This window comes from Pimephales promelas, chromosome 9 (genome assembly GCF_988280905.1).
Source record: "Pimephales promelas chromosome 9, fPimPro1.hap1.1, whole genome shotgun sequence".
Classification (NCBI taxonomy): Eukaryota; Metazoa; Chordata; class Actinopteri; order Cypriniformes; family Leuciscidae; genus Pimephales; species Pimephales promelas.
Window position 1 is genome coordinate 11,558,631 of NC_142777.1, and position 14,847 is coordinate 11,573,477.

General features: G+C 39.9%; 1 protein-coding gene across 1 annotated transcript in view; it reads left to right on the forward strand.

The window, feature by feature from the left end:
* The first annotated feature begins 327 nt into the window (after window positions 1-327).
* The window catches only part of LOC120475722 (calcium homeostasis modulator protein 5-like), a 55,816-nt gene continuing 41,296 nt past the window's right edge, over window positions 328-14,847 (forward strand). The window contains exons 1-2 of the transcript XR_016169645.1: window positions 328-894; window positions 965-1,086. The gene's annotated coding sequence lies outside the window, so the exon portion shown is untranslated. The remainder of the gene's footprint in view (window positions 895-964; window positions 1,087-14,847) is intronic.

Genomic DNA, 14,847 nt, shown 5'->3' on the forward strand with positions numbered 1-14,847 from the left:
GTTAAAGGAGTAGTTCACTTGGAAAAAAAAAAAAAAAAAAACACTTGCTGATAATTTACTCACCCCCATGTCATCCAAGATACCCATGTCTTTCTTGCTTCTGTCGAAAAGAAATTAAGGTTTTTGATGAAAAAATTCCAGGATTTTTCTCCATATAAGGCACTTTACTGGTAACCAAATGGTTCAAGCTCCAAAAGACAACTGCAAACTGTTCAAAGGGCTTTAAACGATTCTAGACATCGAATAAGGGTCTTATCAAGCGAAATGATCGCTAATAAAAAAAAAAAAACAAACAAACAAAAAAAGTTTAACTTTTTTCCCGGGAAAAGATTTGTTCAGTTTGGAGACGGGACTCAGATCTATTATCCGTGTGTGTTATTGGTCATTTTTTTGAAGGATGACAAGCTGGAAGGACAACATGCCAAAATTAAATGGGAGTAACAAGGCTATTTTTAAAATGTAAGGAGTAGAGATAATTGCGTGAAAATGTAAAAAGTATTGGTTGAAAAAGAATTACTTCAGTAAAGTATAGATACCCCAAATTTCTACTTAAGTACAATAACAAAGTATTTGTAGTTCATTACTTGACACCTCTGCCTGTCATAATAAAAATGTTCAGTAACCTCTGAGAAGCCTATCTGAATTTGTGTCTTGTAATATAACACATTTCTATAAAGGAGGCATAGCATAGCATTGACATTAATAAGGCATCTTTGAGTAAACTTTGAGTATCTGTTTGCTGGGCTGAGTGTCCTGTTTTTTTGATAATCAAAATATGGTTACCCTACGCTATATAAATAAAGGTAACTTGACTTTTTTTACAGAAGCAGACTCATGAGATGGATTTGGAAGTGAACAGGAGTTTATTGACAACAGAGCGGGAACAGAATGCAGGTAAGCGATATGAACAATGATAATTTGGAGAGCGGTGCGCAGGCGATGAGTAAAATGGTTCTTCTAACAGATATGAAGACTGATGGTGGGTGAGATGGATGACAGGAACGGGGAGCATCGAATACAATGGAGAAACAGAGGAGAGGAAAGACGAGACGCTGGAGATGGAGAATCGGGATCGGAGGTCGTAAGGTAAGTCATTTTCTTCACGTGCACGGGACTGGACAATGAACAGTGGTAAGGAGTGTGTTTTTATCAGCGCAGTCTCATCAGAAAGATGTCTAACTGACGTCTTGGGACCATACGTCAACATCCGCCATTTTAGGGTACCCTTTTAAAGTCGGTTAAATGACGTTATCGGATCCTAACCCTACCTCAGACCTAAACCTACCCCTAAACCTAATTGACGTTAAAGGTAAAGCATTAGTTGTATGATGTCCCAGGATCGTCATGTAACTGACGTTAGGCTACCCTAAAAGGGCGGATGTTGACGCATGGTCAAAAGACGTCCCAAGACGTCAGTTATATGACGTCTTGGGATGAGACGGTGTTATCTTTATAGTTTTAGTGATAAGGTGCAGGTGTGTGTGATTTGGAATTCAGATGAGTGGGGATTGGCTGGTGGGAGAGCCTGGCTGATCTGTTAACAAACTTGTGGTTTTTAAAGCAATAGAATGCAATGGAGTAGGTATTTGTCCACTCTTCTTTCATGCCATTTCTTGCCATAGATCTCAGATTGTTTTGGAAAATAATGACTCTTCTGTAAACTCAAATTTTGTTTTGCCTTTCGATTCTGGACCACTTATCGCTTACAGAATAGCTGAATAGCTATGCGCTCATCAAGCATAAGTGCATCTAGACAATTTGATGATATTTCACTATGAACCACAGAGAGAAAAGAAAGTCCATTCTCCGATCGAAAGAAAAATGCTTGACAGAATAATGATTTTTTTTTAAACTTTTTTTTATTCATAAGGCAAGGCAAGGCAAGGCAAGTTTATTTATATAGCACATTTCATACACAATGGCAATTCAAAGTGCTTTACATAGAAGAAATTAAAATAATCAAAAGAAATCAGAATAATTAAAACAGTTTAGAATAAAAAATAAGAAATAATGAAAAATAAAAATTATGATAAAAATAAAATACAGTAAATTAAAACAATTTAGAATAAAATGAAGTGCAGTAACAGTCGGACGAACAGTGGCACAGTGCTCATTCAGTAAATGCACAGCTTTTATCTACATAAAAGAAAAATGGATTACAAATCGCCCAAAATTTGAAGAAGCACAGCAGATTTGAAAATTGATATTAATACAAAAGGTTTTTGAGCAGAAAATCATCATATTAGAATGATTTCTGAAGGATCATGTTACACTGAAGACTGGAGTAATTATTCTGGAAAATCAGCTTTGCAGCAATAACAATATTTTAAAATATAATCAAATAGAAAACAGTTTTTGACTGTATTTTAATCAAATAAATGCAGCCTTGCAAAATGTAGAACTATATAGTGCACATGATTTACATTCTTTCCCTTATTTATCACTTATTTATTTTTTGCAGTTTAAGTTATTAAACTGACGACTGCACAATAGCAGCTTAACTTTCAAGACAAAGCCACATCAGAAACCGGTTACAGCAGAGGTGTGAATATTATTCAGTAGTGGTATTATGAGAATGTCAGCCTAAGAAAAAAAAACATTTCTGTCACAGTCGGCTGACGCAGAGAGGAGATGGAGCTGGATCTATTCAGTAGTTTCTATTTATTTACAAACTTAAACTTAAACATAAACCCGAGCTTCTCGTGATACTTGGCTTTCAAAAACAAGAACAGAACAACAAACCAAAATTGAGAGATTAGAATAACTGGGTAATAACTAAGTACTAACCCTGAACCAACCTCTAACCCTAACCTTAACTCATGTAGCCTCGTTAACTTATATTACCCAGTACTGTCTTATACCCAACACTGTAAGTACATGCACTGTAAAATAAAATGCAATCCAGAAATCAGGCTCAATATATACAAACACAAACCAATGAAAGAAAAGAAAAAAAAAAATGCACATGAAAACAATACCTAACAAATGAAACCGATCAGGCAACAGTGCTACTAAATCATTTCACAATACAACTTCCACTCAAACCCCAACAAAATGTGACAACCTCAGTCTGCCGACATCGAAATTTCATTGAGTCCCAAATAATGGGGAATAAAAACGGGGCCTGCCTTGAATGATTTTTTGCTTCAGAAATTATGAAGCAGAGGCAACAGAACGGGAAATAATGATCTAGACCAGTGATTTACGATTTATTTAATGATTTATCACTTGGGTTAATGAGATGATGAGTTGAATCAGGTGTGTTTGAATAGGGAGACAAAGGAAATGAGGAGTCTTGGTTCTCATTCAGGAGCAGGGTTGAAGAACACTGATCTAGACAATGCGTATTATCTTTGCTTTATGTGAATATTTGCCAAACGCTGACATTTTACAATACAAGTACACAAATAATCATGTATTAAAGGAATAGTTCTCCCAAAAATTAAAACTCACCCTGTTCACTGATCCATATTTATGTGAATAAAAGCCTAAATTCAATCTGTTCATCATATAAAGCAATCGTGTCTTTTCAGAAAATGTGGACAAAACCACTTAGTTCATTAGTGGCACTGTCACATAAGAGACGATGTATACCGCTCAATACTGTATGATGATGGTTTTATAAATATTTGGTCTTAATGGGTTTACATGTTGTCTTAGCCATTTGTATTCTTCTTCACCATTTAATTTGTGTAGGTCTTAAATGTGCAGTGTTGGGGAGTAGTTAACTACAAGTAGCGACGCTACTAACTTAACTACATTTTTCAGTAGCTTGGCTGTAGCTCAGTTGCTTTTTAAACAGTGTAGCTTTTCCAGTAGCTAACTACTTTTTGCAGCAAGTAGCGGTGTAGCGCGAGCAAAAGCTACATTGCGTTTGTCGAGCTTGCGCGAATCGACGCGATGCAAGGATATTCTTCTTCTCGTTAGATTACAAACTCATTTTTTTGCCATTACCGCCACCTGTTGTTTAATCACGCGTCTTGCGGCTAACGGTTCACTGACGTAAAGAAGTCGGTTGACAGTGACACACCCATATTATGATGGAGCCAGAGGTGACGGCAGATTTGGATGATGGAGAAACAACTAAAGTTAATTACCCATGGCCTTATTTGTCCAAGTTCAATCGGTATTTTTGAGAAAATGTTCTAAATGCAATTTATGTTGAATGTATATTTTGTTCTTGCAATGTTGTAGGCTTTTTGTTGCAATTTTGCACTTTTGACAAACAGTCTGCGATATTTGAGTGTTGTGTGTAATAAAACAATAGTCTATGAAATCATAATTGTATTGCATTGTTTTAAACACTAAATATTTTAATTAAAACATTCATCAGACACTTATTCAGTTATTTAGAATATATAATTTATAGCATGTTATAATAATAATATGTAATATAATATTTATAATATGTTGTTCAAAAAGCAAAAGTAGTTTCAACGTAGCTAGCTACTTTTTGATAGTAACTTGTAGTGTAGCTAGCTACTTTTCCAAAAGGGTAACTTGACTGTAGTTTAACTACTTTAAAGTACGAGTAGCTTGTAGCTTGTCAAACTACAGTTTCAGAGTAGCTTCCCCAACACTGTAAATGTGTATAGGTCTGCCTGCCATGGGCAATCACATGACAGGAATCAGGAGTAGAACAAAGGGGGCAGCATGCACTGGGCATTATCAAATGCGCTTGGTGATCACCGAACCTGGACTGTGTGGAGTTTTATTCGAATCACGTTTCCAGTTACAACCATTTTGACTTACTATCACATGGATTTTATAAACACTGTTGGACACTTGCATAAGTCATTCAGACTGTTTTAGGGTGTGGTGTTATGGACTCTGCTTTTAATGGCCCAAGGTTTACTGGTTTCACTGTGTTTTAAGTCTCTTGTGAACATTGTAAATGCACAATTTCTTTTCACTTTTATACGCCGTCTGCCAGTGTATAATAGATTCCCTTTCAAGGGAACCTCGAGCTGCGTTAGAACGCAGTGGGAACGCTCTGCGTGATTACGTTTTGAAGCACATGTAAAATCAGTCCAATGGAAACCCGAAAAGTCAAGGCGGGTGACGTCATAGACCAGGAAACTATAAAAGCACCCCTGAAGTCAGACCTCACCAGCTTCTGTACCTTCAGCAAGTGCTCTCTGTGAAATCAGTCCTTGTCTATTTATTGTTGTTTGTCAAAGCCTAATATGTATCACTATCTATCATTATGGCTAGCAAGCAAGATTATAGACGTTGTGTTGTTCCCTGCCCTCGTTACTTCATGGGTGGGGACACACATTAGCTATTATGTTGCTGTTTGGGAGTGGACCATGCCAGCAGTCAGTTCTCGAGAGAGCTGACTGTGAGCATTACGAGAAACTGTCGGCGAGGACGCTCCCGCCGGGCGTTCTTTGAGGAGGACGGTTCGGTTAGCGTTCCCCGGGTGGGTTTCTCTGTTGCCGAGGCGCGGAGATGACTCACATTTTTGGGTTGGCAAACGGATCTGACAGCAGGGGTTGGGGCGGGCTCTTTCTCAACTTTCACATGCCAGATCTAGCGATTTCCAGTTCTGAGGAATTGGTATCAATAGTGTTTTGTTTAAAAAGAAAAAAGTACAAAACAAATAAAAATATTAAGAGAAAGACAGATGTTTGAGTTTTCAATGAATAAATAAATAAGTCAGCTCATATCTCTGCTGAATAAAGAGGAGCTTTTTATCTGAGGTTTTATCTGTGCTGTTCCCAGTTAAATATGTATTGTCCAGCTGAACATTATGAGATTGGAAATAAAGAGGTTTTTTTTTTTAGATGAAATGTAAATGTCTAACTATAGTAATGTTTGGGTATTAAGTATCATAGTATGACAATGCCTTGGGTTAAAGAGACGCTTGTAAGCTTGCTCTCTCCCGAGTCGGTCGGTGTCATCGCTATTAACCCCCACCAGCCATCATAAATAATGAATACATTTTTATCAGAAAGCCCTGGTGGGTAAAGTATATAAGGACATGGATGAATGTGAGGGGTGACTCTCTGAGGAGGGTTGCAGCGCTGCTAGTTCGGTTGTTTCCCGCTGGTGGCCACAGAACTATATGTGTATGTTTTTTATGATATAAGAATAAAGGGAAAATAAAGAAATAAATATGTCTGTTCTTCTGGACGCTCCACTTTCAAGAAGACTAAGAAATAAGCCGTTCATCGGCATTCCAGAGGTTTCTTCCTCACCAATCTAATGTTCCTGAGACAGCTGGGCGGGAGCAGTCTCGACCTATTAAGCTCCCCGCAGCACAAAGTGCAAAACAGATGCGGTCAGGCTTCTAAGGGTAGTCCCCTCTGGGGTAGGTGCCCTTTGGTGCCCTTCTCCTCAGTGCCCTTTGGGGTGCGACTCTCTGAGGAGGGTCGCAGCACTGCCAGTTCGGTTTCCCTGCCAGTTCGTCGTTTCAGGGCACCAAGGTGTCAGTGTCCCCAAAAGAGCCTTCAAATAAGAAAAAAGAAGAGCAGTCAGTTCGGTTTCCCTGCTGGTTCGCCGTTTCAGGGCGCCGAGGTGCCTGCTTTTTCCAACAATCCTCTGAGGGGGGTCGTAGGAACTAAGCTAGTTAGAGGTAGGCAAGATCTGAGGCCTGTCGACATCTCTAATAAAGCTGAGACAAGAAGTCCTGTAACAAAAAAAAAAAAACAAGGCTATGAGGCTTCTGAGGGCTCCTCCGGGGTAGGCAATGTTTTGAGAAATAGTTTTTCCTCGGTGACCTCTGGGGTGTGACTCGCTGAGGAGGGACTCAGCGCTGGCAGTTTGGTTGTTCCCTGCCGGTTCGCCATTCTGGGCACCGAGGTGTCAGCGTCTACATACGATCCTCTGAGGAGGGTCGTATAATGGTCAGTTCGGTTGTTCCCTGCCGGTTTGTTGCTTCAGGGCACCGTAGTGAATGTGCAACCAAAGGGTGATTTTGAGAAATCGTTTTTCCTCTGGGGTGCGACTCTCTGAGGGGAGTCGCAGCGCCGTCAGTTCGGTTGTTCCCTGCCGGTTATCCGTTTCAGGGCACCGAGGTGTTGGGGCGTCCCCAAACGGTCCTCCGAGGAGGGTTGTAGAACAGTCATGTCGGTTGTTCCCAGCCGGTTATCCATTTCAGGGCACCGAAGTGGATGTTCAATCAAATCCAGAGGCCAGTCTCGAGAGACTGGTACCCTTAGTAGATTTTCTGGCAGCGTAGAAACTTCTGCCACATATATCTCATTGGGTCCTGCAGATTATAGAATCGGGTTACAGAATTCAGTACGGTTCTCGTCCTCCCAGATTTCTAGGGGTCCTCCTCTCATTGGTGGACCTCAAGCAGGCTTTGGATATGGAGCAGGAAGTACTGACACTTTTGCAAAAGGAGCTGTAGAAAGGGTTCCTCCTCCCAGCAGACAGCCATTACTTCGTTGTTTCAGAAAGAGGATGAGGGAGTTTCCTGAGGTTTGCTTTCGGGGGCGAAGCATACCATTATTGGGTTCTCCCATTCGGCCTATGTTTTTTTACCCCCCAACTTTTACAGTATGCGTGGATGCATCTCTGACTCCTCTGGACTCCAGGGCATTCACGTATTATACTACATCAATGATTGGTTGATCCTAGCTCAATCTAAGTTCATGGCAGTCCGTCTTCGAGATGTCGTTCTGTCTCATTTAAGGGTTTGCCTCTCAACGCCAACAAGAGTGTGCTCCGAGGACCACTTTTCTAGGTGTAGCAATTCTCACATCCATAATGGGGTATATCTAGACCAGTCACTCACTGTGAAACAGTTTCGGACTGGTGGGTCTCTTGGCAGCTGCGTCCAACGTAATTACTTTTGGCCTTCTGTACATGAGACTCCTGCAGTGATGGCTCAGGACCAAGGGCTTTCTCCGAGGGGAAATACGTTTTCGCATGATCAATGTCACGCGGCTATGCCTTTGTGCTTTGGTCATGTGGAAGAACCTTGGTTCCTCGCCTAGGCCCAATGTTGGGGGCTTCTTGTCGACGCATATTGCTATCGACCGATGCTTCCCTCACAAGTGGTTGCTCAGCGAATGGCGGACAACACACTGATGGTCTCGCATATCAGAGCAGATATCCTGTTGAGGCAGGGGCCGAGGCCCAGGGGGATTTTAGGCTTCACCCCGAGGTGGTGGAGCTTCTTAGGGAGAACTTTGGTCAAACTAAAGTCAAGTCGACTTTTCACATTGTTTGTACCACACACTGCTCTATATGGTTCTCCCTCAGGCAGCCAGCTCCTCTCGGACTGGATGCGATGGTGCAGGTGTGGCCGAGGCTGCACCTGTACGCATTTCCCCTGATATCTATGCTCCCGGGGGTTCTGGAGAGGGTTCTCCGGGAAGGGGCTAATCTGCTACTAGTAGCCCCTTACTGGCCGACTCGAGTTTGGTTCTCAGACTTTATGTCATTTCTGGACGGCTCACTCATGGAGATTCCGCTCGGGAGGGACCTGCTATCCCAGGCAAGGGGCACAATATTTCACCCTTGAACGGAGTTGTGGAAACTGTTGGCCTGGCCTCTAGGAGGCCCGGCTCATAGAATCCAGTCTCGACTGAGGTCGTTGAGACCATTCTCCATTCCAGAGAGGGAACGAGAGCTGCGTTCGCCTGCCATGCTTCCTGCCTGCCCTGATCGACTTGCTTCACTTTGAATCGAGCTAAGGCAAGTAGAGAGTTTTGAACACTGGCTGGTTATGTATTTTCACAAATATGTATTTTGGATCATTTTTAGCCCCCAAAAAGATTTTAAAATGAAGCTACTGTTCACAAAATATGCTTATAATAATACTATAATAACAATCCTTTTTGGAAAGGATAAATCTAAAGCAATATTTTTATGTATTTTTTTTTTCGGAAACACTTTATTTTGATGGTCCCTTTTGAACAGTTTGTTGACTGTAAGTAACCTTGCAACTACATGTCAGCTAACTCTCTTTCGAATATTAATAGATAAAAAAATAAACGAATAAATAAAAAAAAACTTTTGCTGATAATTTACTCACCCCCATGTCATCCAAGATATCCATGTCTTTCTTTCTTCAGTCGAAAAGAAATTAAAGTTTTCGATGAAAACTTTCCAGGATAATGCACTTTACTGGTAACCAAATGGTTCAAGCTCCAAAAGACACTTTCAGTGCAAACTGCAAACTGTTCAAAGGGCTTTAAACGATTCCAGACAATGAATAAGGGTCTTATCAAGCGAAACAATCGAAAACAATTAAAAAAAAAAAAATAACAGTTTAAGTTTTATAAGCTCAAATGGTCACCTTGCTTTGTTATGTGATGCGAGTTTGTGACTCCTGTTTTGAACTCGTTTATCAAAATGAATGAATCTTTGAATGAACCAAATGACCCGAAAAAAGATCAGTTCATTTTGATAAATGAGTTCAAACAGGAGAGTCACGAACGCGAGCTTTTAAAACATAAACTTTGTTTTATATATATATATATATATATATATATATATATTTTTTTTTTTTTTTAAATGAGCGATTGTTTCGCTTGATAAGACCCTTATTCGTCGTCTGGAATTGTTTAAAGTCCTTTGAACAGTTTGCAGTTTGCACTGAGTGTGTAAAACTTTTTTAATGAGAAATAAATTACCGATTGCACCTTTAAACCCTTTCACATTTTATTTATTGCATTGTGGGCAGCACTGTCTCCCTTCCCCCAACACTTTTCAGTTGAGATTGATGACAAGAGAACGTTAGTGCACTCACTTTAAAACTAATCACCAGCTGCCAATCTTACACTGGAGCCTGAAGCCCCCAGTGGCCCTCGGCAGTAAATAACACATTCTGTCTGACTCCCACTTCTTGTCCCATGGCCAATTTAATTCTTCCACTGTCTCTTCTGTTTGCTTTGCATTCACTAGTGTAATACCTCTCTGTCTAACCCCCTACCCCCCCCCCCTTCTTCCGGTGCAATTGTTGAGCGAGTGTGTGCGTGGTGCAGACTGGTGTCAGTGAAAAATTTCCTCTTCTTTCTGCTTATCTTTTTTCCCCAATGTTTGTTGTCTGATTTGTTATTTAGTTTATTTAGTTTGAGGACCGTGTGTGATCCATTATTTGGAGGCATGTATGCCCAGCAAACGCAGGGTTTTTAGTTCACTCACGAGACCCCTTAAGGTGGCGTCTGCGGTGAGCGCCGAACAATGTTGTTTGGCTGTTGTGGAAGTGGTGGGACATGCTAGCGTTTTGTCCGCTTCTAGAATGAACCAGCGTTGTGTACTTAAGACTCGGATTGGGTCTCGAGACCATATTTTAATGGTCTCGGCCTTGTCATGGACTCGTGTGCATTTTGAGTTGGAACTGACTCGTAACATATTAGGATTCCAAGTCCCATTCAAAATTTGTCATGACTATTACTGTATGTTAATATTTCTTTAAATTGTTGTTTGATTGAAACATCCAATGATTGCTGACTTCCTTGTGAGCAACTGCGCATGACTTGAGACTATAACGTTCGCGGCGCGCAAATGCAGCAGGACCCAGGTCAGATGTGATGTGGAGCCTCTAGCTCAGGGGTAGGCAAGTTCGGTCCTAGAGAGCCGCTGTCCTGCAGAGTTTGGCTCCAACACTGAACAAAATCTCACCTGCCTATAGCCTTAGTAATCCTGAAAACATTGATTAGCTTGTTCAGGTGTGTTTGATTAGGGTTGGAACTAAATTCTGCAGGACAGCGGCTCTCTAGGACCGAACTTGCCTACCCCTGCTCTAGCTCAACTATGTATTGAAAATGTCTTCCTTATGATCCATACTTCAGTTTGCATATAAGAGCCACACAGAATCTGTCTTCAGTAATGTTATGTGACAGAGCACTTGATTGTAATAATTGTAAGTCATAATTGTAATAAAATTACCTTTACACCACTATGTGGCCTTTTTACCATTACAGTTTACAATATTCCATGGTATATTTGGTTTACTGTTTGAGTATGTTGCCAATTTTATTTTTGCCACCAACTATTTTACACATTCTTGAAGATACCTTTTAAGTCTGGTTTCAGACCCAACCTTAGGTTATCCAACCTCTCTGATCACGACTCGGACTCGACTCTATTTGGTCTCGACTCGGACTCGACTGTCTTTGGTCTCGGTCTTGACTCGGACTTGACCCTCTATGGTCTCGGCTTCGACTCGGACTCGAGTGAGCTGGTCTCAACACTGGAATGAACAACTCAACAGTGTTTTTTTTTTTTTTTTTTTTTTTCTGGATAGTGTAGACAAGGCGAATGTGTTGGTACAATGGGGAATTGTTATTGATAGCGAATTTATTTCAGTTCTCCCATTCTCCTTACCAGCGAAAAAGGTTATTCTATCTACAGGGGTTGGACAAAAAAACTGAAACACCTGGTTTTACTACACAATAATTTGTTAGAATGGTGAGGGCCTCATTTTGCATCCAAATACAGCACCAATTGACAGATAGAAGTCCTTCACAGTGACCAGAGGGATTATGAGCCGTTCCTCTTCCAGAACAGTGTCCAGGTCACTATATGATGCTGGTGGACTCGCTCCTCCAAAACACCTCAATAATATTCAGATCTGGTGACTGTCAGACCATGGGAGATGTTCAACGTCACTTTCATCTTCATCAAACCCTTCTGTCACAAGTCTTGCTGTGTGTGTTGGTGCATGATCATGCTGATACACGGTTTGAGCATCAGGTGCTCATGATCCTCCAGAAGGGTTTGGTAGTCCTCGGCAGTGTCGTGTCCATCAAATACAATCAGGATTGTCATGATAATGGAACTCAAACCATCACTGATCCACCCGTGCTTCACTCTGAAGATTGGCCGCCAGGCATATAGATGTGAAACCTCCAACATTGGCCAGTGTTTCAGTTTCATTGTCCAACCCCTGTAATGTATCAGCTTTTGTTAGTGATGGATTTATAACGCAAGCTTTGACACATTATGGAAAGTTAGTGTCACCAATAAAAAAAGAATACTATAAGTAGCGATTAAGTAAATAAGTAAATTCCAATAAGTAGCGAGTCAAATTTATTGAAACGTATTCTCTCTTTTAGGCGGTTTGTGTACATGATTATGTACATGACGCGGATCTAGATCTGACACTGAATTTTCAAGGAGAAACCTTTTTTTAAATCTACAATGGTGGGGTTTTGGCAAGGTGCAGATACAACAATTTGCGCAACAATATATTTAAAATATCAAAAAATTTAATCATTCTTTAGAAATGCTTCGAAAAGATTTGATGGATTTATAAATGTTGTCTCAAACCTTAAGTGATGGTACTTTTATGGACATCCTTTTAAAGAAAAAAGAGGAACTTAAAGAGCTGTTAAAGCTGTCATGAGTGTTAGTTCATGATCATTTTTAAAATATTGATCAGATGGATGCACCTTCCCAATATTTATTTGGCCATGAGAAGAAAAATGGGAGTCTCCTTTCTTAGAGGATCTAACCAAGATCTCAGAAGAGTTCAGTGAAGAACTAGAATGTGAAACTAACTTTGGGAGAGCTCTATACGGTACTCCAAGATAGGGAGTCTGGGAAAGCTCCGAGTGTGGATGGACATCCATTGGATTTTCTGAAAGCTTTCTGGTCGGCGATGGGTGTTGACCTCCTAGAGGTATTCAATGACAGATTGCTGAAGGGTGGGATGCCATTGAACTGCCAAACTGTAGTGGTCACTCCTCTTCCAAAAAAGGAGATCTCACTGAGATTAAGAACTGGAGGCCGGTATCAATTCTGCGCAGTGATTATATATTACTTTCTAAAACTTTAGCTAATAGATTGACACAAATAATAGGACAGATGATCCATCTAGATCAATCTTATTGTGTACCAACCAGGTCAATCTTTGACGATATTTCCTTAGAGATATTATAGTGGTTTTCAAATTATTTAACTGCTCAGGTTTAGTTATTATTTCAGTTGAGTTGAACATGCTTGTTTATGAGACGTTTTAGAGGCTTTTGGTTTAAATGAAAAGTTTTGAAACATGATTAAAAAATGTATAGTGTAATTGAGAGTGTTATAACGTTTAATGGTGACTTATGTGGCTAATTATACAAGAGTTTGGCATGGAGGAGAAAGTACTACAGATACTGGTGTCTGATGAGAAGAATGTCTCGAGGAGTAATAGAATATGGCATCAGTGATCACTATATCATCTTTTGCACAAAAAAATGTAGTAGAGTAAAATGTAGTAATCATAAAATAATACGGAGTAGATCATTAAAAAACATATAGCATTGAATTACTTATAGCATTGAATTACATAGCATTGAATTACTGGAACAATTTAAAAGAGTAAAATGGAATGACATTTATAATACTGTATCTTAACAGTTGAAGATGCTTGGACATAGTTTAAAGTTTTATTTTGTAAAGTGATGGATAGTATTGCTCCCCTTAGACAGGTGAGAGTTAAGCAAAGATCCACTCCATCCACTCAAGCACTTAGAAATTTTTGTCTGAAGATTTTAAATGCAGCAAAAGGTATTTTTTATAAAAGAACAAATTCAGATTATTGAGGAAGATCCTAAATCTTCGTGGAAAGTGCTGAATAGGTTCCAATCAGTCGGTATATCCAAGGTTATAGAATCAATATTAGGATTAAATATAGATGGTAAGGATGCCATCTATATTTAATAGATGTAGATGCCCCCCCCCCCCTACCCCCACCCCCATTTTATGTAATTTTATTCTGACGTAAAATTAAAAAGTTGAATATTTTTGTTGGCGTTTTAATAGCTTTATATTATCATATTATACAATTTATGTTATCAAGGGCAGGTTTGGGGTCAATTTGAAACTCCCATTTAGTCTCGCCTCACTGTACAACACAGGACTCATGGCAGAGTTCACCTTCTCTTCTCTGGACAATCGATTTTCCAGATGTTCCAAACAGTCATGGGATGCAATAACTTCATCATTCAATAACTTTGCACCAGTCTTCTGCTGTCCAATTCCTGTACTTCCTGCAGAATATCAGTCAATATTTTATGTTTTTATTGGAGAGAAGTGGCTTCTATGCTGCCCTTCTGGACAGCAGGATGTTGTCCAAAAGTCTTGGCCTCGCTGTGTGTGCAGAGGCATCACACCCTGCCAATATTGAGCAGTTCTGACCTGGTGGTGACACGATTTTGTAGCTCAGAGAGGAGAAGGTCCTGGCACTTGCCGGACACTCTGGGACGTTCTTAAAGTCTTCTTAACTGCAGCTGAACTTCTATTCTCGAAGCTCTTGATGTTCTGGTAAATGGTTCTTTCAGGTGCAGAATTATTTTCAAAAATGATTCTCAAAAATGATTCTCATGTTTGAAAAGATGTTTGACGTGTGTTGCTTTTTCAAATGCACACTATAAGAGACTCAAACTCAGTGTTTTCAGTTGGAGCAGTGTTTAAGAGCCATTCATCAATGACAAACTGCTTATAAGCCATCTCGATTTAAATTGCGATTACATGGAAATTGCGATTAATCGTGCATCCCTAAGTAAAAGCTGGTCATTTGTTGGGGACAAAAACAGTGAAATTTAGGGCTTTGTGATAAAGCTTTTTGCAAAAAAAAAAAAAAAAACATGTAAAATGCCTCTGCACAATAATCTAGAAAAATGTGAATCAACATCATAAAAACTGAAGCAGCAAAATGTTCAAATTTGGCCACAGCTGTACCATGTCATTAAAGTAGGAAGTGGGACCATAATAACGTTCCATTTTTGGAAGGTAATTTATCTGCTAGATAACATCAACACTAGGAGTCAACACCAGGAGTCTCATGCTCATCTAAGGAGGATGCCTCATAATAAGGGTCCTCTTCAATAATATCATCCATCTCAGAAACATTCTCCTCTGTCACTTTCAAAGAACTATGACAAAATATAATTGACCTTG